This window comes from Apodemus sylvaticus, chromosome 14 (genome assembly GCF_947179515.1).
Source record: "Apodemus sylvaticus chromosome 14, mApoSyl1.1, whole genome shotgun sequence".
In the NCBI taxonomy this organism is placed as follows: domain Eukaryota; kingdom Metazoa; phylum Chordata; class Mammalia; order Rodentia; family Muridae; genus Apodemus; species Apodemus sylvaticus.
The window spans coordinates 15,715,717-15,739,983 of NC_067485.1; the positions used below are offsets into that span (position 1 = coordinate 15,715,717).

At 51.6% G+C, this 24,267-nt stretch overlaps 1 protein-coding gene across 4 annotated transcripts in view; it reads left to right on the plus strand.

The window, feature by feature from the left end:
- Sema4d (semaphorin 4D) overlaps positions 1-24,267 on the plus strand; it is a 93,545-nt gene that overhangs the window by 25,601 nt on the left and 43,677 nt on the right. For 2 of the 4 annotated variants that reach the window (XM_052157152.1, XM_052157155.1), the window contains exon 2: positions 6,602-6,670. The exons of 1 other annotated variant lie outside the window; for it this stretch is intronic. The gene's annotated coding sequence lies outside the window, so the exon portion shown is untranslated. Of the gene's footprint in view, positions 1-6,506; positions 6,671-24,267 lie in introns of those variants that run through there. One more of the 4 variants, XM_052157156.1, reaches the window with a different exon arrangement.

Below are 24,267 nucleotides of genomic sequence, written 5' to 3' on the forward strand. Positions count from 1 at the left end.
CATGCCTGAAACAGAAACTGAAGGGATGAAAAAGGACATAAAAATCAACTCCTCCGTCAGGTGACTTGCTCAGGTGTGTGCAGTTGTCCATCTGTGTCTAAGGGAATAGAATGGGTTCTAGAACCTTCCACAGATGCTAGAATTCATAAATGCAAGGGGTTTCTCCATGAGGGTATGGTGCTTGTACTCAGTGGTGAGCATCTCTGTGTACGTCAGCCACCTCTAGGTACCTTACAGTTCCAAGATGATATATGTGCCATGTCAGTGCGTGTAGGAATAGGGAAAATGACAATGGGCAAAGACTATATATGCACAGAGCTTCATTTTCTGAATGTATGTAGAACCCTTGTGTTCAGAGGTCCACATGAGTCTGAATTGTGGGCACCAAGGGAACAGGAGCTCCAAGGATGCTGAGCTATCCAGTAGCTCTTAGATACTGTGTTTTATCTTTCTAGACTCTGCGGGTTTACACCGAATCATCTTGGTTCTGGAATGTTGGGCAGTTAAGAGCAGGGTGGTAATCGGGGCGTGTGCTCAGGTCCACACTTGGTACCAGGAAGTGGCAGAGATGGTGCTGTTACAGAAGAGTGCTCCCTGGGGTTGGGGGTGGGGGTTCTGCTTATGGAAACCCCAGCCCCAGCAACCAGGAGAACCCCAGGTAACCTTCAAGGAGAGGCTAAGCGCTGGGAAGTTAATTCAGTTTTCCTCCAGGGTGCTGGTGACATTTTACTTTCTGCTCTGGTGGCTTGTGAAAGAGTAACAAAAGCCCTTCTAGGGCCTGTCCCCTGGAGCTTGGGACTTAAAAGCCTCTGGTTATGTGGTCACATGAGTGGTTGGAAGTGAGCAGTGTCCTCCCAGAAGGTTCTGCCACTGTGTCTGCTTCAGATTTGGGCTCAGGCTGCACAGGTGGATGCTGGCCCTCATTCTTACCATATTTACAGGCATTGCATGCTGGGTACTGACTGCAGAGGAGGGCAGTGGGAAAGGGCTTGAGGAGGTGCACACTGACAAGACGTGCTCTCGAGCAGGGCGGTGCTCCCAGGTTGATTGACACCTGACTACCACACAGCACATGCTCTAAGCAGTAGTGATCCTCGCTGAGGTGCTGAGTGGGCTTCTGTGTACTGGGTACCTGTGAACACATGCACATGCTCATGTGATCTTTGAGTATTGGTGTGTCTGAACATGTGCACACATCTAGCAGATGCTGTAGATGTAGGTATAATGCCACACCAACATACCGGGTCTTCCTGCTGCCTTGAGGTAGTTCGGGGAAAGGAAGGCCCTGGGCAGCTCCAGCCCATGTCTCTGCCCCAGGCTTTCGGAAGTATTTTGTCAGCCCTGAAGAGAATCCAGATTGACAGAAATGAAAATGAACACACATCGAGGTGAGGTGAACTCAGTTGATTTCCCAGCTATTTTTCTTTCTTTCTTTGTTCGTTTTAAGTAGAATGTGCGTGAGTGTGTGTTTTCATGTGCACATTTGTGTGCAGGTACACGTGGGTTCATTTGTGTATATAGAGGCCGCATCATAGCCTTGACTTATTCTTCAGATGCCTCCTAGTTTATTTTTGTAAAGATCTCTCTCCCTGGCCTGGAACTTACTGATTCATTAGTGAGACCCACGGACTCTCCTGACTCTCCAGTCCCAGGATTGAAAGCACACATCACATTTCCAACTTTTTATATGAGTTCCGGGCCTTAGGCTCAGGTCCTCATGTTTGCAAGGCAAACACCTTATCAACTGAACCATCTCCTCAGCCCAAGTCAGGAAATGGTTTTGAACTTCCTGATCTTTTTAGATGTCTGGCTCACTGGTGCGTGCCCCTGACAAATGTCACATGGGCTGGTGAGCCCCATGGTGCACCACACGGTGCATTCTTAAAAGTCAGGCACGGACTGAGAGCTATGACTCTTCTGAGAGTCTCTGGTCTTGGGTTCTTGCTGTCATGGGCCTGGTTAGCGCCTCACTCTTCTTTCGCCTGCCCCACCCCCACCCCAGAAATACAGGGTTACTCCCAACTCTCCTTCCATTCATGGCTTACCCCCCAACTCATCCCCTGTGCCCTAACCTCAGTATTGTGTCCTTTCCTTTCTTCTAGTCTCAGACTTTTAGGTAACCTTTAAGTTGGTGTGCAATTGATGGATTCCTGACTGTGCCAATCTGTAAGTCACACACCACTGACATCAACACTGACTGTCCTCTGTGGATGTACAAATGGTTCCAGGGCAGTGGAGAGGGTGCCCACTCCGTGGGAAAAGCCAGTCTGTGTCCACTGGAAATCCATCCCAATGCCCCTTGACTTCTCATAGTGTTTTGTTACTGAGAAGAATTTCATGTGACATAATGGGATGATGTGCAGGGACATTCTGGCACCGTGTTATGCAGCTTGGGAATTATTGAAGCTGCACCCCCACTCCAGTCCCCCAAAACGTCCCTTCTTCACCGAATCAGCTAGGAGTAGTTACTATACACAGCCTTCTGGAGTTTGTCCAGTTATTAGCTTGTCATTCAGAAAATCCTTTGGCCACAGGACCCTAGGGTCTCATGATACTTATGATGTCTAGGCCACCCCAGTTTCTACCAATATGGTGTTCTTCCAAGGGTAGATTAAACCTAATAGGGATTTATTCTGGCAGTCAGTCAGTCAGTCGGTCTGTCTGTCTGTCTGCCTCTCTCTCTCTCTCTCTCTCTCTCTCTCTCTCTCTCACACACACACACACACACACACACACACACGTATATATACACTGGATCATTCTTGCTTCCGCTTAGTTGTATGATCATGTTGCTATATAATGCCTTTGGGGCTCTAGTTGTAAAAGTTCAAGTAAAAAGCAAGGCTCTGAGTACTCAGCTTGGTGGCAGAGGGCTTGCTTAGCATGCTCAAGAGGGTGGATGCCATCTCCCCCAACAAAAATATAAAACAAAAATAAAAATCAAATGGGAGCTCAATAAGAAGATTTTGGTCAGGGGATGTAAAGGCCAGGTCCACCCTTTGGCCATGAGGACCTGGTATCCCCAGGGTTACACCAGTGGGAGAGCGGGTGTCCTGAAGGCTGTAGATTGCAGGGAAGGGCTAGGTGTGGTATAGGAGTGAACGTGTACCAGGACTTTATGGTGCTAGAATGTCCCTGCAGATCATCCTATTATGTCACATGAACTTTAGGAGCCATGTGATCTAAGGATGGAGGGAAGCCTAGGGTTTGGTCCCCAGGATCTGTTTGAGTGACAGCTTTCCTGGGGGTACCAAGTCAGACCTGGAAGTCTCTATGCTTGGCCTTGTCTGGGTAGAATGGTATCATGAATCTGGTGTCGGGAAGGGGTTTCTTTGCAGTGGCCTTTCTGGACCCCAGCATGGGTTCTCTAGGAGCTCAGGGCTTAGGTGAAGCCAGTGTGGTCACCATTGTCACCTGCAGTCCTTCAGAGTGAGGGTATGGTGTTGAAGGCTTGCTGACCTGGACTGTCCGTTCACCCAGATGGGCCTGACACACGTTGCCAGGCCTTCCCACTGAGGGACTCCAACCCTGCTTCCAGTTTTGGCCAGTAACCAAGAGAATCCTGCCAGAGAGAGAGAGAGAGAGAGAGAGCGAGAGCGAGAGCGAGAGCGAGAGAGAGAGAGAGAGAGAGAGAGAGAGAGAGAGAGAGAATTTCAAGCCACTGGAGGCTTGAGATAGAGCATCCATGGGTACCAGGGCCTCTTGGGGTTGTTAGTAGCGGGAGTCTTCCATTGATGTTCTTGAGTTTCCAGCAGAGCATCCCTCCTGGAATTACCTTCTTTTGTAAGAAACAGAAAGTGCTTTTCAGTAGAATCATTGAACTGGATGCTTCTCCCTGGAAGAACAGTTCCTCAGGAGTGACCCCAGAGACCCGTGCCTCACAGACCTGGAATACATTAGGAATGTATTTTCCTGGGCTCCCCTCAGCGCTGTAGGACCAGGGTTCCCACTGGGAACCAAAGATCTGCTTTTCATTCACTTGTGGCAGTTCCTCTCTGTGAAAACCACTGGCTGAGGCTCAGGGCGGGGCGGGAGTGGTGGGTGGGGAGTCTCCAGGAAGTAGAAGTGGCTAAGAATGCATATCTCAGAGCTGGTGGCTGAATGGGTAGGGCTTCTGGGAGAAGGGCCTCTTACAGTGTCTCTGGATGGGTGCATTTGGAGCACATGTATCTATACCTAGGCATGTGTGCATGTTTATATATGGATGCATGTGTGCAGGTTGATTGCTCCCTTTTAGTGGGCTGTGGCATATGTCTGCTAGAGTATGCAAGGTAAAAGTGTCACTAGCAGAGAGGTGACCAAGTTGTCTTTTTTTTTTTTAAGATTTATTTATTTATTATATGTAAGTACACTATAGCTGTCTTCAGACACTCAGAAGAGGGTGTCAGATCTCGTTACGGATGGTTGTAAGCCACCATGTGGTTGCTGGGATTTGAACTCTGGACCTTCAGAAGAGCAGTCAGTGCTCTTAACTGCTGAGCCATCTCTCCAGCCCCCAAGTTGTCTTCTGACTGCCCAACCAAACCCGTGGTGTGAAAGCCTCTGGCTGCCTACTTGACGGTCTCCTGACACTCAGTTACCCACTCTAATCAGGCGTTCCTGAAGCTAGAACCAAAGTCCTGGTCTGGCCATCTTTGTCCAGCTCTGTTCTGTCTTGGGCCACTTTACCTCCATAGAGGGTGACTGCCTTCTTACAGCTGCCTAGGACACAGACATTTGGATAAGCTGTCACTCACTCTGGTCACCCGCCAATGGTCCCGGAGACTGTTTCCATGGCACTGGTACGATGCAGAGAATGTCCTTTGACACATCTTTGTGTCTGAGTCTTGGTCCTTTTTCTGTTGCATTAGCTGGGTAACTTGTGAAGAAGGGTGCTTTATCCGGCTTACAGTTTGAAGCTAGGATGTCCAGGGGCAGGGTGCTAGCATCCGTTGGGCACCTTTTGCTGTTTGGGTTTAACGGCAAGGGCATCACACGGTGAGACAGACCGAGCATGCAGAACTCGGGTCTCTTCCTCTTCTTTAAAGCTAATGTCCTCATGGAGGCCAAATCCTCATCACCTCATCTAATTACCTTGCAAACGCCCCACCTCCAGTACCAGCAACACAGGAATATAGAGATTGAGTGTCACCCTCTTAATACCAGAACAATGGGGCTGCCAAATTTCAACACATGGATCTGGGAGGTACTCTTCCAACAGTAGCAGGATACTTCCCAGTGTCGGTCGGTCGGGCCAGTCAGTCCTTCTCCTGACGGTGTTGGGAGTTCCTTGGGCTGTCCCCATCCCTGGCCCCGGTGATGGGTCATTTCAGATCCCTGCCCACCTAGCAGAGGCAATGACCCCTTGTTTATTCTTCCTGTAGTTAATGACACCGAACCCTCACCATCTCTGATTTGCCCTCTGCAGTTTTATGCTCTGGATGGGGGCTCTGGGCGCTTCCAGGAGACCTTAGGAAAGGTGGCTCTGGCATTTTCTGCCTACTGTTTCTATGTTCCTTTTTGTGTGGAAAACTTTTCCCGCTTTGATTACTTTTTTAAAAAACCCCACAAGTTGAGTACTCCTGGTTTCCTCCTCCCCTATCTTCTGCTTTAAGTGGCTGACCGTGTGCTAACACCGGCATTTCTTAGCGTGTGGTTCTAGTTCAGGGCCTGCATTGGAGGTGTGCTAAATGTAATCATTTTTAAAAGCTTTTAAAATGTTTGCTTGTGTAAGTGTGCACAACAGCACACGTGGGAAGTCAGAGGTCAGCTTGTGAGAGGTTTCTCTTCCCATTTGTGGGTCCCAGGAAGCAAACTCAAGAATGTCATATCTTTGCACCGGAGCAAGGGCCTGGAGCAAGCGGGGCTGGAGCAATCGAGCACAGGTCCTGAGTTCAATTCCCAGCAACCCCATGAAGGCTCACAACCATCTGTACAGCTACAGTGTATTCACATACATCAAATAAATAAATAAATCTTTTAAACTGGCCCAGAGGGGCAAGCACCTTTACTCACCGAAAATGCCATTTTGTATTTATCTATTTGTTTTCTTATTTAGTTAATATATATGAATACACTATCATTGTCGTCAGACACACCAGAAGAGAGCATCAGATCCCGTTATAGATGGTTGTGAGCCACCATGAGGTTGCTGGGAATTGAACTCAGGACCTCTGGAAGAGCAGTCAGTGCTCTTAACTGCTGAGCCATCTCTCCAGCCTCAAAATGCCATTTTTTTCTTTTTAAGTGAAGACTGGATTATCTTTGACAGCCTATGATCTTCTGCCCCTTTCCACACACCCGATTCTCTTAGTTTGTGTGTGTGTGTGTGTGTGTGTGTGTGTGTGTGTGTGTGAAATAAGGAGGGGGGACACTCTGCTGCTCTGATTCTGGCTAGCCCAGAGAAAATTAAGTCAGGGTGAGGCAGACACTGCCACCACCCTTCCTGTTCCTGGTGGGGGTTGTCCTGCATGGTTCACCTGGCGGATGTGCTGACGAGCCCCACACACGTTATGACAGAGTGCTCTCTTGGGCAGTACTCTTCCGGAGTCTCGTGTGCATATATGTTAGTGTGTGCGTGTCTGACTCACTTTGGTTCTACTCATTCCAACTCTTGTTTCAGACCCTGGTGATACCGCGGAAACACAGCCAAGTTCTGAATACCGACATGTCTGACAATACTGATTCCTAGGTGAGTAACCAAACCCTCCACCATGGAAGATTCCCCTGGGAGGTGGCACCATGAGTCAGCAGACCGTGGTTCTATACCTGGCCCCTGTGGTGTGATTAGAGAACGGAGAAAAGGCTGTCCGGGCAAACCTAGGCATTTCTGTCAGAGCTCTGTCTGGGTGAGGGATGGGGCATTGATGGCTCTGTGTGGATGGAGGGAGAGTGGCTGCCAGGGAGAGGCTTCTGGGTAAAACACATCAAGACGGTGAATTCCTCACTTTTCTTTTGTGATGTAATTCCGGACAACAGCCACTTAATGATGGAGGGAAGGGTTCCTTCTGGCTCCCTTTAAGAACAAAGCCTGTCATGGCGGGTGGGCCTCAGGAGCTTGGGGCTGCCCAGATCTAGTCACATCTGCAGTCCGGAAGCTGAGGGAAACAATGTTGCTCTTCAGCTTGGCTTCTCTTTATTCAGCCTGGAACCCCACCCCATGGGGCAGAGCAGTCATATTCAGGGCTGGTCTTCTAGCCTCAGTTGAATCTCTCTGGAAACCCACCAGTGCGTGCTTCTGTATGACTCTAAATCCCGTCTGTTGACAATGAAGATTTACCATCAAAACACCTGTGTCAGCACCAACTTCCTACTTCCGGGCGAGACAGGAGAAAGCTGGGGTTCAGTCCTGGCAGGAGTTACCCTTACTGCTCCCCCTAAAAAAAATCCCCTGGGGGTTCTGTGTTCAGGAGCGTGCACTGGGTCTTTGCAGGTAGCCTGTTTCCCTCCCTAGAAAGCTTCCTGGCTTCTCTCCTGTGCGCTCCAGTTTGACCACGGAGCAGGGAAGTCTGTGGAGGTGGCAGCTCAGGTAGGGCCCGGGAGGCTGACATGCCAGCCCTCCATGGTCACTCCACTAGTGTGTTCAGCTGGTGAACAGCAGAGGCCCTCTGGGTTTGTCTAGGCCTCAGGGGGGCTGTTGTACCTGGGCCCTATTGTAAGTGCAGTAGCCATGCCACCTTGTCTCGCTAGCTCCAGGAGGGTATTGGTACTCTTTTTGTCACGGGTGAGGAAAAAGCACCATATGGTGAAGGCATCATACCCCAGCCATTTTCTCAGGGGCGTCTTCAGCTTTGTCTGTGGCCTCCTCCCAACCACTGAGACATCTGTCTCCCGTCATTGCTTGTCCTTATCAGGTCAACCCCATCCCAGGCCCCCAAGTGCCTGCCACTTCCTGGTTGATCAAGGCATGGACACAGAGCAGCCAGCCAAACCGCACTTTCCGGGGTGGGGGTGGGGGTGGGGGTGTTAGTGGCTCTGACTGAAGGTTTATAGAACACACCTGCATCCAGTGGGCTTTCTCAACGTGGCTTTTGTCTCCATGCTGGGCATAACTCAAGTGTCTGAGTCTTGTCTGGAAGCCCTGTTGGGTTAGGGTTGGCCGGCTGTTAGCACAGCACTCTAGCTGGTGGCTCGGAGGATGCCCAAGCCTCGGTTTTCATATCGTGGATACAGTCGCGCCCTTGTCTGCTGCCTGACTGTGTGCCTGCTTGTTCCCTGACATCAACAAGGAGAAAGAACACAGCACAGTGGAGTGTTTGGGAGCAGGGGCGAGAGGGCTCACTCTAGCGCAGCTCTCTGCTGTTCCGGACCGATCGCTAACCATCCTTGCAATCTCAGTGTGTCTAATTTTTAGAAACGAACTCTGCCCTAGGTTTCTGTGTGCTTGAAAAGGCATAGAGCACCCTCCACGCTGTCTGTCACTCCACAGAGGTCTTGGAGGGCAGCCCCCCCACCCCCCAGGATAAGGGGGTGGCTGTAGTTTGCATATAAAAGGCTGCCTAGAAAGGAAATACTTAGGATTATTAAGCTGTATTTTGTAGGGTTTGCATCGAGGTGGAAACTAAAATAAATTTTCAGGATCTTTCCCAGCGTGAAGTGGCCCAGGCGAGCTGCTTTGCCTTTAGTGGGTCCTCAGAGTGGGGACAAAGCAGGCATTGTCCTTACTGCTGCCCCTGGGGGCCCGTCTCTATGACGCCATGGTGGAAATCTAGCCAAGAATCTAAGAGTGGCCTCTGGGAGAAGCTGGTGTGTCCAGGCAGGGAAGGCAGCAGCCAGAAGGTTCTGAGAGACCTGGCTAAGGAGCACGGTTTGGGGTGCTTGGGTCCCTCAGATCCCTCAGTATTCTGTTGGGAATCCTGAGCATGCATCAGGGCAGACGTCGGGATTAGGGACAGGCCTTGCTTGGTGGCAACTTACGAAGCTATACCTCACTTGCATTTCTGTTCTTATAACCATGCTCTTGCCTGTGTATGTAGTAAGGGGGCACACAGAGCATGGGTGGTAAAGAGGTTTGTGTCTCATTGCACTTTTGAAGCTGCCCAAACTTTAAAGTCCTGTCTTTCCTGTGCTCTGGCTGGTTCCCCACAATTCTGTAGTTTTCTTGTGTTTTGTTTGTTTTGTTTTTAAGACAGGGTCTCACTATGTAGCCCTGGCTGTCCTGGAACTCACTATGTAGACCTGGCTGGCCTCGAACTCACAGATCAGCCTGCTTCTGCCTTGAGGCTGGGCTTAAAGATGTGTGTCAGTATGCTTGGCTTCATCTTTTCTTTCTTTTTTTTTTTTTTAAGATGTGTTTATTTATTATGTGTGTCTGTGTCTGTGTTTGTGCTACATTTGTGCAGGTGCCCAAAGAGGTCCGAAGAGGGTATTGTATCCCCTGGGTCTGGATTTACAGGTGGCTGTGGATAGCCTGCTGTGGGTGCTGGGAGCTGGAATCCAGTTCTCTGCAACAGCAAGAAGTATTCATAAGCTCTGAGCCAGCTAGCTATAATCTCAGCCCCAGCCATGAGGCCTTACCAAGCCCATTGTGTGTATGCTGCAGCAATGCCCAAGAGTGCCCAGCCCTGGAGCAGGCTTCGCTGAGGCAGGCATCCCTGTCCCATAAGCATGCCTGCCCCTGAGTGCACGTGGTACTCAAGTGTGCTACCCTCAAGTGTGCTCAACTGCCTTGCGACTGACAACTTTTATATAGGAGGGGCGCCTTATTTTTAATAAGTGTCTAAAATATAAGCTTTGAGCAGGGCCATTGTAGATTTAATTAAATGACAGTAAAAGGGGAGTTAAGTACTTCCATGTGTTTCACCGGAGGGTCTCTCTGGTCCTGCTGGCACAGTCCTAAGAGGCTGTGACCTGGAATAATACCCAGGCTCTTCCCCTTGGGCATCCACTTGGGCATCCAGGGTCTAGAAGGTGCAGAGCCAGAAGCTGTGAGACCCATTAGTTTACAGAACTCACTTCTGTGGCATCAGCCAGATACTAGGACCACTGTGTAGATCACCAGCAGGCATTGCAGGAGAAACGTCCAAGACAGCGGGTCCTCCAGTGTCTCTGAAGTGACAGGAGATATGCAACTTTGCACTGTCCAGCCTCTGGAAGCACAGAGGGGCCAGCCCTGACCTGGGACTTGGCATTGGCCACAGCAAGGTATTCATTTATAGTGACCAGAAACATTCACACCTCAGCACACCTCAGCCAAATATTGATATTAGCAGCCCCAGATGGGACATATTGCTCTCCTGTGCTTAGTACCCATTCCACTTAGTTCCACAAACGAGTACTGTGCCTGGCCAAGGTGCAGGAGTGTGGCTGTTCAAAGCCAAAGCCTGCTTTGAAGATTGAGCACCCAGAAGGCTTTGCACAGTGCCCCTTTCTGAAGTGTGTTAAGTACATGTTAGGAGGGTGGGCGTATTGTGCGTATTTGTGTATTGGATTAAAGGAGATAGATCATGAGAAGTATGGACTCTGATGCCCTGGCTGTCCATGCAGTCAGTGGTGTATGTCGTCCGCTGTATGTGTCGACAGCGTGGATCTGGAGCGTTATGGCTGTCTTGGGTTTGAGTTGGCTCCCAGCCTGCTGGGGTTGGGCAAGCGGCTAAGTAATATTCCGGGGTTTCTAAGGACAGCTCCTAAGCAGGCGTCTGTGGGTGCTCTAGAGGATCGCCACGTTGCCACGGGGACCATTTTTCTCTTGAGGCACCAGCCCTGCCCTGCCTGAGGTGAGACCTCACACTGAAGGCCCAGCATTGTGCAGGCTTACTTTGTCTTTGTCTTCTGATGGGGTAAAGATAGGAGTGTACTTAGGCTGGAGAGATGGCTCAGCGGTTAAGAACCCTGGCTGCTCTTTCAGAGGTCCTGGGTTCAATTCCCAGCCACTGCATGGTGGCTCACAACCATCTGTAATGGGATCTGATGCCCTCTCTGGCATGCAGGTATACATATAGAGCACTCCCACATTAATAAAAAACACAGTGCACTTGTTTGTAGCTGATCTTCCATATCATGGTTGTGTCCTGTATGCAGTGGTGGCTTGCTTGGCCTTCATGTTGTGTTTGTATGAGCCCATGCCTTTATGGAGAAAGGCACCTCATAAATACCTGACCCCCACCCCAATACCACGTGATTTGCTTTGAGTGGCCTGAGTGGAGGGGCTGGTGCCTGTGCAGCTGTGGGGACCCGGCACAGCTCTAGGAAAAGACCTACACTCCCACATCTGGCCGGGCTATTAATATCCCACAAAGGGCTGCTTTCTCTCCACAGACAGCCTGCGTGCGCTGATGCTGTCACGCCCATGAGTGGAGCCCATGGCGCCTTGCAGTGAGTGGCTTTCTGGATGCACCATTGAATTCCCAGCTACAAGCCTGGGCCTCACAGATTTCTGCCTGCCGTCCTGCAGCGTGCGGGTGCTGGTTCCCAGAGGGTAGGTGGGACCGCGGGCCCCCAGGGCATCTGCCGCAGAGGAGCTGGCCCATCTCAGCTGTTTTCTATTCACACAACTGTAGGAGAGTTCTCTGTAGCAAAAAGGCCTAAGTAAACAGCACGTATTAACCTGCTGGGGAAGACAGACCCCCAGGCCAGATCGCTAAGCTCAAGTGGGAGAAGAGATGGTATATGGGTGTGTGGAGAGATCTAACATCACATTTAAAAGGACGGGCCATTAGGACACAGGCTGTGTGTCTCATCTCTGGTGGGCTTCATGTGCAGAGCTGGTCCCACAGGGATCCCTTCTAGCTGAGCCCTTCTGAGTGTCCTCTGAGCTGGACATCTGTCTTGAGACTTGGACGAGGAGCCCACCCCAGATAACCTGTATCTGCGGTCGTCTTCCCCTCTCGATGTTGTCTCATGTTTAGAAGTCACGGCCATCAGGATCCTGGACGGTGCGTGTTTGACTGAACCAGGGGGACTGCTCATTCAGGCAGATAACGCAGACCCCTGAGGACGCTGTAGACTGATATCTTCTCTTCCCCTGAGAACCTGGGAGGCCTGAGTGTGGTAATCATGCAAGCGGGGTGGTGCAGGCAGCGGTACGTATGGGAGGCACACCCGACTCTGAGACCCACACTCAGCCGCTGCGTGTTTCTTTGCTCTTAGGGCTTTCTGCAGATTGTGTAACTCCCCCAGGGATGTCAGGTGGGGACCCTAGCACCGTGATAATGCAGTCGTATGGGAATAGCCCCTGTGAGATGAGCAGATTAAAGGTCTTTTCATGGAGAGCTCATTTGGGCTTATCTGGGAGTACCCAAATGCAGCAACAGCCGCCCTCTTAGGAGAGGGAGAGAGACAGAGACAGAGGCAGAGACAGAGGCGAGGACAGACAGACAGACAGACAGAGGAATCAAGAGAAGGCTCTGTGGCATGAGCTGGACTCTGGAGCACTAGGCTGCCAGGATGGGTTTATCCCAATTTGCCTGGGCCCTGTGGTGCTTAATATTCCCTCAGACATTGCTCTGAACGTCTGGAAGGTATTCTGACTTTTTCCCCTTTAGTGTGTGTGTGTCTGTGTGTGTGTGTGTCATGTGCCAGGACATAGTTGTGCCATATGTTCTTGTGGAGGTCTGAGGACTCAGTAGGTCCACCTTAATGAAACGGGCTCATTTACTTGTCTGTTTCCTTTGTGTGTGCCAGACTCACTGACCTATGGTCTTCCAGGGCTTCCCCTGTATCCACCTCCCATCTCCCTGGAGGGGAATTGGGGTTACAGATAGATGCTACTGTATTTGGCTTTATTCGGGGTCTGGGGACTCCAACCCAGGTCCTCATGCTGGTACAGTGAGCACTTTACCCGCTGAGCCGTCTCCCCAGACCTCGATGGGGCTCTGGTGAGATCTGAGGACTAAGGCAGAACGAAATGATTGCTGGTTAGCTGGGATCTAAGAGGTCTCCATTTGCAGATTATAGATCGAAGGCTTCGTAGTCTGGGGGGGGGAGGCCAGTTCTGCTCTTGAACCTGGGATACCAAGAGCCCCACAAGCTAGGATCCGTTGTAGCCACCACACCCAGGGAGAGCCTGGATATAATTCTTGGGGGTCTGTGGAGGCAGTGGGGTCTAACAGTGTCCTTGACTTTGGCCCAGTGATGTTGACAATAAGGCTTCTATCCTCTAGAGATATGGGAGAATCAGTTCCTGTTGTTTTAAGCCTCTGGGCTTTAGTAATTGGTGAGAGCAGCCACAGGGAAACCGGAAGTCAGGATAAACAGCGCTTCCACAGATACCCTCAGCTGCATCAGAACTGTCATTCAGAGGCCTTGACCTCAGGGTGGGGCACTTCTGGGTCCCTGGGTGTGTGGCTCTTGGCTTTGGTAAAACTTGCTGGCCTAGTTTTGGAAAGGCTCTTGGAAGTGGATCCCGTTCCCAGTTCCCTCCCTCCGCAGTGGCAAGTGTCTGCTGGAGATCGATGTCACACTGCCCGTCCCTGAGCCCTGGTGAGCCGTTCCAGCCTCGAGTCCTGTCACTTTTCCGCTGTACTCTTTGCTACCACTTCTGCTGGGTTGTCTGTTCCCCTCGCTCATCAGCAGGGGCTGAGTGTCCAGATCTTTCTGCTTTAAAACACCGATTCCCAACTCTTTTTTTTTTCATTTAGTTATTCTTTGTGTGGAGGTGGGGAGCGGGGGTACACACCCCAAGGCACATTTGTGGAGGTCAGAGGACGGCTTGAGAAAGTCCGCTCTCTCTTTCCTTTGGACTCATTCTGGAGGTGGACCTCGTTCTGACGCCTTGCCTGACTGAGCCTCTAGCTGCTTCCCAACTCCTGTCTTTTGCTGGCTGCTTTTACTAGAGTCTCATTTGTCAGCCAGATGAAACCTGTGCGTTCGTGCTCTGCTCTTAAGGTTTGAGGTGTCCGTGTTAAGACACAGCGGCTGTGCTGGGGTTTTATTCTGTGAGTTTGAATTGCCTTGCATGGATTAAGGGAAGGCTTCAGGAATGAATTAGAGCACATGTGTGGGGTGGGAGTACAACCAAAGCTTTTTCTTTTTTATATTATTTAGAGAGAGAGAGAGAGAGAGAGAGAGAGAGAGAGTGTGTGTGTGTGTGTGTCTCAAGTAGCAGTCAGAGGACGGCTTGCTGGGCTCAGTTCTCCGCTTCTACCATGCAGGATTGAACTTAGGTTGTCAGGCTTGATGGTAGTCACTTTTACCTACAAAACCATCTCTGGCCCTAAAAGGCATTTTAGGAGGAGGATGGAGTCCAGTCTTGGGTCCTGGCAGTGTGTTGACACTAGCCAGCAACCATTCATGTTTGGTTTAGATCCATGACTTGAACGTCAGCTCAGTGGTCTCATATGTTCTTCCTAAGAGGACATCCCACTGCTCCTCAGTGGCCTGTTGGCCTCTTCCCATCCAGTGTCACTTTGGTGACAGTTCTATGGAGTGTGCTGACAGCAGTGAAAGAGTCCCCGCTCTCTGCCCTGCACATGCTGTCTTAGCACAGTGATGAGAGGAGATCCCTCTAATTCTGTGTGTGGGATCCACGCACTCCCTCTGTAGAGGATACGCAGCAGCTGTGCTGAAGGGGCTCTGCGAGGAACACCAGGGAGAAGGGGAAAGCACCCGAGTTTACTCTCTGTGTGACCTGTGGGTTCTAGAAGCCTGTAAAACTAGAACTGAGGATGTAGCTCAGTGAGAGGAATGCTTACCTAGCTAGTGTGTGGGTAAAAGCCCTGGTCTGATCTCCAGCACTGCATGGAACTAGGCACGATGGGACACACCGGCAATCTCGGGAGGCTCTCGGGAGTTCAGAGTCAGTTTTGGCTACACGTGGGTTTGAGGCCAGGCAGGGCTCAGTGAGATCCTGTTTCAAAAACAAACAGGAACAGCACAAACCCAACTATGAAATTAGTGAAGTCAGAGTATAAGGCAGCGGGCACCAACTAGGAAACAGCCTGTGGTGGCCGTGGCCACCGAAGACAGCAGCATCTGGGGACTTGCCATCCTCCTGGGTTTCCTTTAGGCGTTGGTTGTCTGGACAGTTGTCCTGTGCCCATATCCATGTGTTAGGATGTGTGCCACCATGTCCCAAGTTTGTGTGTCTGACCTTGAACTTCCAGGCCTGGGTCTTTCTGAGTATTGTCCCTAAACATCGCCTGCCACTCTGGTGGCTGTCCCTCATGGCTTCTGAAAACTCTCTGTGTTGCTGAGCTTGCCAGGCCCCACCCCTGCTGGGAGCAGGATGAGGTCAGGCCTGTATTTCCCTGTATGTGACCCGACCGCACCCGAGCTGTGGGTGGAGAGGTATGGAGTGTTGCAGGTGCCTGACCCCACAGCCTGCCCCCCCACCCCCACGCCTCCAAGGTAGGTGTGGGATGAGGTTGGCCACAGTGCCACTGGGCTGGGTCTGTCTAACCTTTTGCTGGTCCCAGGCAGACGGGTCCTTCTCAGTCAGCAGCTGCTGGCCTGGCCGCTTCATGGTGGCAGTGATGTTGCTGGACCGGGGCTCTGCTATGCAGGGATGAACATCATCATCCCAACACCCCACATTCTGCAGGAACAGTAGCTGTGGCATTGCCTCAAGGTCAGTGAGAAAGGTGGATGACACGTCTAAGGAGCACGTAGACAGGGTCAGGGCTTAGGGGTAGATGGATGAAGGAATGGGCCTTCAGGGAAGCAGATGGCCAGTGTCTGGATGTGCCAGCAAGACTGTGGGTCCAGTGGGTGTCAGGGCGGTCCCTACTCACACATTTCTTTCAGCTCCTGCACAGCCTGGAACACAGATTCCATCTCTTTTCAGGGCTTCTCATTTTATGGGCTTTGCCCTGGGGCAGGAGTGGGGTCACGCTCCAGCTGTTACCTGGCAAGTCTCACCAGGAAGTGGTGCAGAGTTTCCTAAGGGGCCCAGAGGGCTGCAGGTGGGCCTTCTAGACTGCAAGTCTTGGTCTGAGGAGAAGCAGCTTCCTGGGGCTAGAGGAAGTGGCTGGGCAGGTGATGGGTAGGTCTGCCTGCCTGCTCTTCTGTGTCTTGGGTTTTTGTGGGGTTAGGCCTTTTCCTGGTTGATAGGGGTCTGTTGAAAGGCTGTCTTTTGGCGCTTCCCCTGAACAGCAGGTGGGGAAGTTGGCCTCAACTATACTCTTTATTTCCTTACTGACTCTCTAATCCCCTCCTGCTGAGTATCTCTGCTCTATGATACTTTGCTGTCTCTTGGTTTCCTCATTCCTTTTGTGCTCTTGTGACATAGGGACCAGCTGTATCCATCCTTGGAGGTGCTTGAATTGAGTCAGGCCGGAAGGCCATCGAGGCGGGGCTGAGGTGCTGCAGCCCCTCCCTTGCTAGGCCTTCATGGTTGTCCAAGCCCCTCCTATCGTGCTGCCCGCTGGCCTTGACACAGGCAGTTGGACAGAAAAGTTCCTTGGGTCCAAGTGTGCGGCCTGACCCCTGGAAAGAGAGGACAGTGGGTATCATGGTTGGGAGGGACACACTTACAGTCTCCCTCACAGACTTGCTGGGTGTTGGTCCACACACCATGCTGTGTGGGATGCTGGTGTGGTCAGTAATGACACCCATAGCAGCCTTTAGGGGTGGCTGGGGGCAGGACCAAGAAGGGCTATCAGTTCTGTCCTAGGCATCCCTGTGCCTCTAGAAGAAGGGACACGCAGCCCTTCCTCCAGTCGCCTGCCTGTCACCCAGAGCAACTGCTCGGTCTCCTCTTCATCTGAGGCTGACATTTAATAAGTCAGAAGCAAAGCGATCGAGCTGCTGTCAGGAGAAGGAATGAGAGAGCAGCAGCTGAGCAGCCAGGCACCAGGCGGCCCCAGTGCTGAAAGAAGCCAGTGTTGTCCAGTGCTCTGCTGGGGCAGGGCAGGAGTGGGGGGTTGGAGCCCTGAGGAGGAACTGCCAGGGGATGGGTCCTCTGCCCTCTCTTTCCTGTTCTTGGGAGCATCGTGACATGTCACTTGGATATGACTTGCCATGTACCTCAGCCTAGGCCTGGCCTTTATAGTCATCCGTCATGCCTAGAGGCCAGGCCTGCAGAGCTCTCACAGTGTTGTCTGCTGTGCGGAATTGCAGCTTGCCCGCTGACAGGAAGGCGAACACTCCCTCCTGAGTCCTGCACGCGTGCGTGCGTGCGTGCGTGCGTGCGTGCGTGCGTGTGTGTGTGTGTGTGTGTATGGAGTGGATCCTGTCCACTGCTAGGTGCTGACGAAGCACCATGGAGGTGCTTGCCATGGGAGATGGCCATCGTTCTTAGAAGGCTGTCCTGTGTGTTGTGAGTGGCTGGGACAGTGGGTTGCTGATCAGGCGAGACGACTCTTGGGAGCTTGCACACAGCAAGCAAGACTCCACAGTTCTTTGTCACTGGGGGAAATGGTACTAGAAGAGAGAACTCACAGAGTAACTGGGGGCTGGCTGACCCCTGCTGGTTCAGGTCTCAACTCAGAGATCAACTCTAAGCCTCTGTCCAAGCCAGCTCACCCCCTGTATCCACGTCGGACTGACTACCTCTTGTTACACCCAGGCACACATGTTACATACACCCCCAGAACACACTTCCATGTCTCACCCTCTGCTTGATTCCATGTGGGTAGCTCTGGGTTCCCGTTGGTGTTTGGCCTACCGCCTAACTGCAGCAGGTACCAGCTGTATGTGCGGGTGGCTGTGAGCAGGTTCTGCTCATGATACTGGGGAGCTGCCTGGAAGACTCCTTTTTTTATTCAGATCACTTTTCCTGACAGCCTGGTGGCTTTATAAGCAGAAAGCTAGACTGAGAGTTGTGGTGAAGAGAAACAGGTGTGTGTATTCATGCGTACAAGTGGGTGTGCGTGCATACGTGCCACATCATGTATATAGAGGCCGGAGTACAGCCTTATGTCTGTCAGGTCTCACCTTTTACAGGAGACAGGTCAGGCAGCCAACTGAACTGCTAGAGCTGAGATTTAATCCGAAGGTAGCTATTGATATTCTGTTGTTTATCTTTTATGTGTGTGTGTGTGTGTGTGTGTGTTCATATGGAAGCTAAAGGCTGGTTTTGGCTAGACTGGCTGGCCAGTGAATTCCTGAGATCTACCTGTCTCCATCCCCTGAGCACTGGGGTTATATGCATATGTCACCTGCTTGACTCCTCTATGTGGGTGCGAGGGACCCCAACTTGGATCTTCTTTGTACAGCAAAGTCTTCTACCAAATGAGCCATCTCCTGAGTCCCCGATGGTGTTGGTCAGAGCTGGATTTTAGTTATGTATATACTGAGGAAGAATGGAGAGAAGTATATGTAGAGAGACTTGTGTAGAGCAAGGTGCAGGGGATAACAGAGAGGTTACCAGTCAGCCATCTGGGGCCCTCGTGTTGTCCTTGGAAATTCTGAGCAGTTGGCGGATGGACAGCCCCATGCCTTAAGTGTTGGAGCCCACGCATGGGCAGACTCAGGCGCACAGTTGTGGGTCTGAGAAACAGAAGCTTTTCGCTCCTGACTCTGGTGGCATGAGGTGTGTGGGTGAAGGGCATTTACTCTAGGCTTTGGCTGCCAGTGCTGGCCCTGGGCAGACAGTGTAACCCTTGGCTCTTAGCAGCAGTGTGTGGCAGCAGCAGTCACTCAAGCTGGCATTACAGTCCCTGTGGCTCCTACCAGCTGCCGGTGTCATAACTCTGAATGAAGCGTAGGGTGTCTCCAGGACTTGGTAGTTCTTCTTGCATCTCTGTGGCCAAGGCTTACAGTCCTTCATCTTTGGCTCTCTGCAGCTCTCTCCACACTGGGTGTGGTGGAACACACCTTTATCCCATCCCACGCTCAGGAGTTAGAGGTGGGTGATCTCTGTGAGTCTGAGGCCAGCCTGATGTACGTAGAGTTCCATGTCAGGCAGAACTAAATAGTAAGACCCTGTCCGAAACCAGCTTTCAGTGCTTGGCCATCCTTGTCTTCTTTGTCTCTGGCCACTAACCCTACTGCCAGTGGGGTGGGGCGGGGGGCGGGTAGGAGAGAGAGGCTGAGACTGACTTTCTCAGAGTTTCAGTCTGGTGTGCGTATTCATGCATACATGTGAGTGTGTGTGCATGCCATGTCATATAGAGAGAGGCTGGAGTATAGCCTTGTGTCAGGTCTCACCTTTGACCTTGTTTGAGACAGGGTCTCTGTTGTTTGCTTCTGTGTACTGGAGGCTAGCTGGTCAGTGACTTCAGGGCTTAACCTGTCTCTGCCTCCATCTCACTGTAGGAGTTCTGGGATCACAGGCACACATTGCCGCGCCGTGTTGTGTTTGGGTTCTGAGGGTATGAATACAAGCTCTCGTATATTGTACACTGAGCCATCTCTCAGCCCCTCCGGCCGCCATCTTGGTGCTGTGGCTGCTGCTGGTAGCATCGCTCAGCCCTCACAGCCTATGATGAGAATCTGAAGTAGGCCAAGACCACCTGAGGGAGGCTCTCACTGGGGCTAAAGTTACCACCCTGGAGAACGGCACAGCGCAGGAAGGGGTGTCCTGACTAACTTGAGGAGCAAGCCCAGTCAGCCTGGTGACATGGCCAGAAGGTGTGTGTGGTGAGGGTGTTTGTGTCAACTTTGACACAGCCCCTCATACAAATGAAAGATTGTATTTGCTCCAGCCATAGGCCTTCTGAGCAGGTGTGCCCTCTCTGGTCCAAGTGAAAATATCTGCTCGGTAAGCTGGGCATTGCTCAGACTCGTGATGCTTTGGAGCACTGCAATCCCAGGGCCGGTGCAGACTCTATCTGCAATGGCTGTGACTAAAACACACTATGTCGTCAGCCACAGTTACAGTGGTCCTCGGCAGCTTCTGGAGTGTCTTCAGGGTGACTTGGAAGTATCCAGAATAGCCTGGCTGTCTCTTGGGCCCTTGGTCCCCCTTGTTCAACGCTTGTCAAATGCAGACTTCTAGCAATTTTAATCAATTCCAGACTTCCTCGGAAGGATGTTTACAGTGAAGGCTGGGGGAGAACCCCACACAGATCTCACAATTCTAGTAGCACTTAACGGTGCTTAATAGTGTACCTGATGATGCAGAACCTTTTCTCTCCGGTTCATCAGGGAGAGAGATGGGTCCCCTGATCTCGGATGAGAAACCAACATAACCCTTGGCTTGTCCTTGGTGGGTGTGAATAGGGGTGCCACTGCCGGGCAGCTCCCAGGGCACGGTGGGTTCTGAGGGAGGGTGCTGATCTGCTTGTTAGCTATGCGAGGCCCATTCTGCCTGAGCCACAGATCAGCGCGGCCCCAAGTGTCCAGGCCTGCCAGCCAGCTAGTGGTAACATCTGCATCTCTGCTGAGGGTGACCTAAGGAGCCGCACTCCGATGTAAGATGCATTCTGTGGCACGCTTTTGGACTAAACAGGACGAGTTAGTGCTTGTGAGTGGCGCCGGGATGCGGTGAGCTTGGTCGCGGGCCAGCCGGTTTTCATTTGGCTGCAGCTCCTACAGTAAATTCCTCGTTAGCCTTTTTTTTTTTTCCCTTTTCGTTTTAGGTTTTTGTTCTGTTCTAAGGAAAACACACATTTTGAAAATAGACACTCGCTCTTGCTTTTTTACGGTAAACAGATTGCTGCATGGTATGGTGGGGTCTGGGTTAGCTGCCGAGCCCTTTGCTGTTTACTGAACTGGCACCTCGGAGATAGTCTGAGTTCTGCATATTCGGGGATTTGGGTGGTACACAGGGGTGTTGGGAGACGTGGGCCTCTGTGTTAGTAAGGAAAAGCCTTCAAGGTTTTTTTTTTTTGTTTGTTTTTTTTTGTTTTTTTGTTTTTTTGTTTTTAATGTTAGATCACTAATCTCAGAAATATTTTGCTCTGTGGATGAGCTGTTCTCTGAACATTACTGCTGAGGTCTAGCCCAGGGTCTTATAGGGCCATGTCAAGAAAACATGTCTGTTTTCCCTAAAGTGTTTCCTTAGCCCCAGTAGGGGCTGGCTAGGGGTCAGGAAAGCTTTGAGGCTTCGGGTGATTGATAAAACAGTGTCCCCTGGGTCAAGAAGGTGGCCTTGGCTGTGCCTGGTAGGCAGAGGCCTGCGTAGCGTGGGTCCTGGGCAGAGTGGTCTCCTCCCCTCAGGTCTAACCCCCAGCTCTAAGGCAGCCTTTCTCCTTCCTTAGCTTGTCCATCTAGGAAAACAATCAGGCCCACATTGTAGAACAGCCCTGCCATTTATAGGGCATTGAATGGGGACAGGCTTGTCCCACGACCTGCAGAGAAGGCTCACCACAGAGCCTTGTCTCCCCGTTGAAGGATGCCTTGTTGTAGAGTGGACCCAGCCCCCTGTAGCACGTCCCCCCCTTACCCCATCCTAGACTGTACCCCCCCAACTCATGACAGAGACCCTATGGCCAAGACAGACATCTCAGCCAGGCAGAGAGGCCCCACTTGAACGTAAGAGTGGCTGGATCAGAGAAATCGGAAGGGCCCAGTTGCAAGCAAGCAGCCAGGAGCACAGCAGCCAGAGCGGGGCTGGGAGCCCAGCTGCAGAAAGGTATGCAGGGCTAGTACTGAGGCCAGGTGCGCTCTCTCCCCTTTGCAGAGGGCTCAGGGCTGGGTGGGATCTGAAGGGAGCCTCCCAGGAGTGCAGATGGCTGGATCCCAGGGATGGAGGAAAAGGTACTGAGGTAGAGGGGGGAGGGTTGGTCTGAGCATGTGGCGGTCCTCTACCTCCAAGGCAGTGGGCATGGCCCAGCTACAGAGCCAGTCAGTCCCTTGCTTGCCAGTTGGTCCCTGCTACCTGGCCTGGGGTTAACCCTGGATCCTTCTTATGGGTGGCTGGTTGGCATCCCTGCGCTGATGCTGGCCTGGGTCACACACTTCTTTGTTGTTTGAACTCATTTATCTCAGGTTTCTGTCTCACAGACACTCTGTGGGGAGGGAGTGGTGGCCCAGAGCGGCTGGCTTGCTGCCTGTGGGTGTGGCCCTGGCAGGGACTTGCCTGGCCCCACAGCCCAGGGAAGGAAGGCCCTGGCTTTTGATTCAGCAGAACCACAGATATGGCTGCCGTGTCGGATAGCACAGCTGGGGTGGTCTCGCGTCGCCGGGGTCTGTAAATCAGAAGGCTTTGATGACCCATGTGACTGTGGAAGCCAGAGGTCTGGGGAGGGTGCTGTCCTAGGATGGGGACAGAGAGGGGCCTTAAATTACAAGCCAGGACCAAATTGGCTGTGTCTGCCCTGGAGCTCCCAGAACAGAAATCCCAGAACCAGAGCCCAGAGACTTCCCAAGAATGGGGGATTCTGGGGGCGTAGTGACACTTCCATAGTCAAAGACTTTTGGTCCGACTGTGTTTTCCTGCAACTTCTCATGTTCTCCAGGGTCCTGAGGCTCTTACACAGCCCACAGCTGCTCACACTCCTAGACCTCTCCCTTCTCTCTACTTGACTCTAGTGGGGTCCCTGCCTCCCACGTGCTGTCCATGTTTTCTGGGAGGTGTCCTCCAGGCTCAGGGACCTGACTCAGGCAGGAGTAGCATGGAGTTCCCCTTATTAAAATACCAACCCATGGCTTCCCAGCAGGAACAGGCTTTACCCGAAACAGCAGCAAACACATAGTGCCCAGCATGGGTATCTTCCCGAAGGCTGGCAACTGCCCTTGAAACAGGACCTCAGGCCTTCCTAACTGCCCCTGTCCTTCTATTCTCCCACACTGGGCCTCAGGGAGTCCGTGGATGGATGTATGGACATTGGGAGCTGTAATCCATAGCCCCGTTAACCCTGAATTCCAAAAGAAATCAGAAGACAGACTTTGGCAAAGGAACAAGGATTGGCTTACAGTTTAGCTTAATTGGAGAGAGAAAGAAGCTACGGCCCACTTATAATGTCTAGAAACCAGGTGACAAAGCCCAGGAGATCTGCAGACTGAGCTGTGAGAGAGCTTAAGGGGTTTTCCTACAGTGGGGTCGGGGCAGCTCACGCGGCTGTTCCACCGAGCAAATCACTGCCTCTGTTGGTGTGGCAGATCACAAGTTAAGGCTGTTAGCCTTTATTTACTTACTTGTCCTTTGAATGAGTTTATAAAGTAACTCATTCCCTTGTGGCATTGTGTCCTTAGTTTTGGTTGATTCTCCGCATGCTTTATTCTCTCTGCCTCCTGATTGATGTTCGCCTACCCACCCCCATCCCCCTACCCCCCCCCCCCCGCCCCAGTATCCCCCCTTCTGCTTCCACATCACATGTGCTCCTCCTTCCCTCCCTTCTCTCTTGAAGTCTTTTTCCCCCATTATTGGTCTGCCTTCCTCTTGGCCTTTCTCCGTCCTCAATCCCAGTTAAATTATTTGTATTTAACAATTAGACACTAGGCTCCACATGTGCGAGGAATACAGAGAGGTTTGTTTGTTTGCTTGTTTGTTTGTTGTTTTAAACTTTGGCGGAGGGATACAGGGTTGGCACTCTGTCTCAATGATTCCCATTTATGAAAGAAAAGAGTCTCCCTAAGTTTTATGGGATGGCAAGTGGAAAATTCCTACCTGTTCTAGGCCCCACAGAGTTCCTTCCTGAGTCCATTCCTTTGATGGATGTCGGATGCAGGTTTTTCAGCTTCAAACTGGGCTGACGAACGTACTAATTTTCAAATGAAGAAAAAGGTGGGGGATAAGCGGCGGCTCCTCCTCTGTTGCCAGGACTCCAGCCCCTTCTCTCAGTTTTGGATTTTAGTACAGATTCTGGGGATCTGCAGGGGACTGAATAAATGTCCCTCAAGAGATCCGTATCGGAGCCTGTGACTGTTAGGTGACTTGGCGAGGGGCCTAGTAGAAGCTATCACGATCTGATGTCCCTGATAATTCAGGTGACCCAGAATGTAATCATCAGGGTAATGCAGAAGAGGGGGTTCACTGCTGCTGGGGAGGGGGGTGTGGGAGAGCGCTCCACTTTCCAGGCCCTGTTCCTGGGGTCTGTGAACTAAACTGATAAGAGACTAATCAAGAGGAGACAAGCTGGCTGACTTTAATATGTTTGTGAGTATTTGGCACACAACCGAAGTCAGACCTCAGACACGGAAGAAGTAGACACAGGCTTCAGATCCATTTAAATAAGTGGTGATAAATCACTGAGAAGAGACGAGACAAAAGAGGGCGGGGGTGGGTGTAGGACTTGCGTAACAGTGACCTAGAAATGTGGCAGGGGAGGGCTAGTTCCTAGCAGCCCCATCTCCTGATCTTCTGGTGTGGGATAGACAGTACGCAGACAAATGGAAATCGATTTCAGAGCCTGGAGGCCCAGCAGCTCCAACGAGCTGGACACAACCGCCTGTCCTCAGTAAGCCAGTTAAAAAGTAAATAATGGTGAAAAGCCGAAAAGGGGGATTTATTCAGTGGGATCACTCTGGGAAGAGTGAAAAAGGAGCACTGGGGCATGCCCACCCATACACACCAGGACTATACAC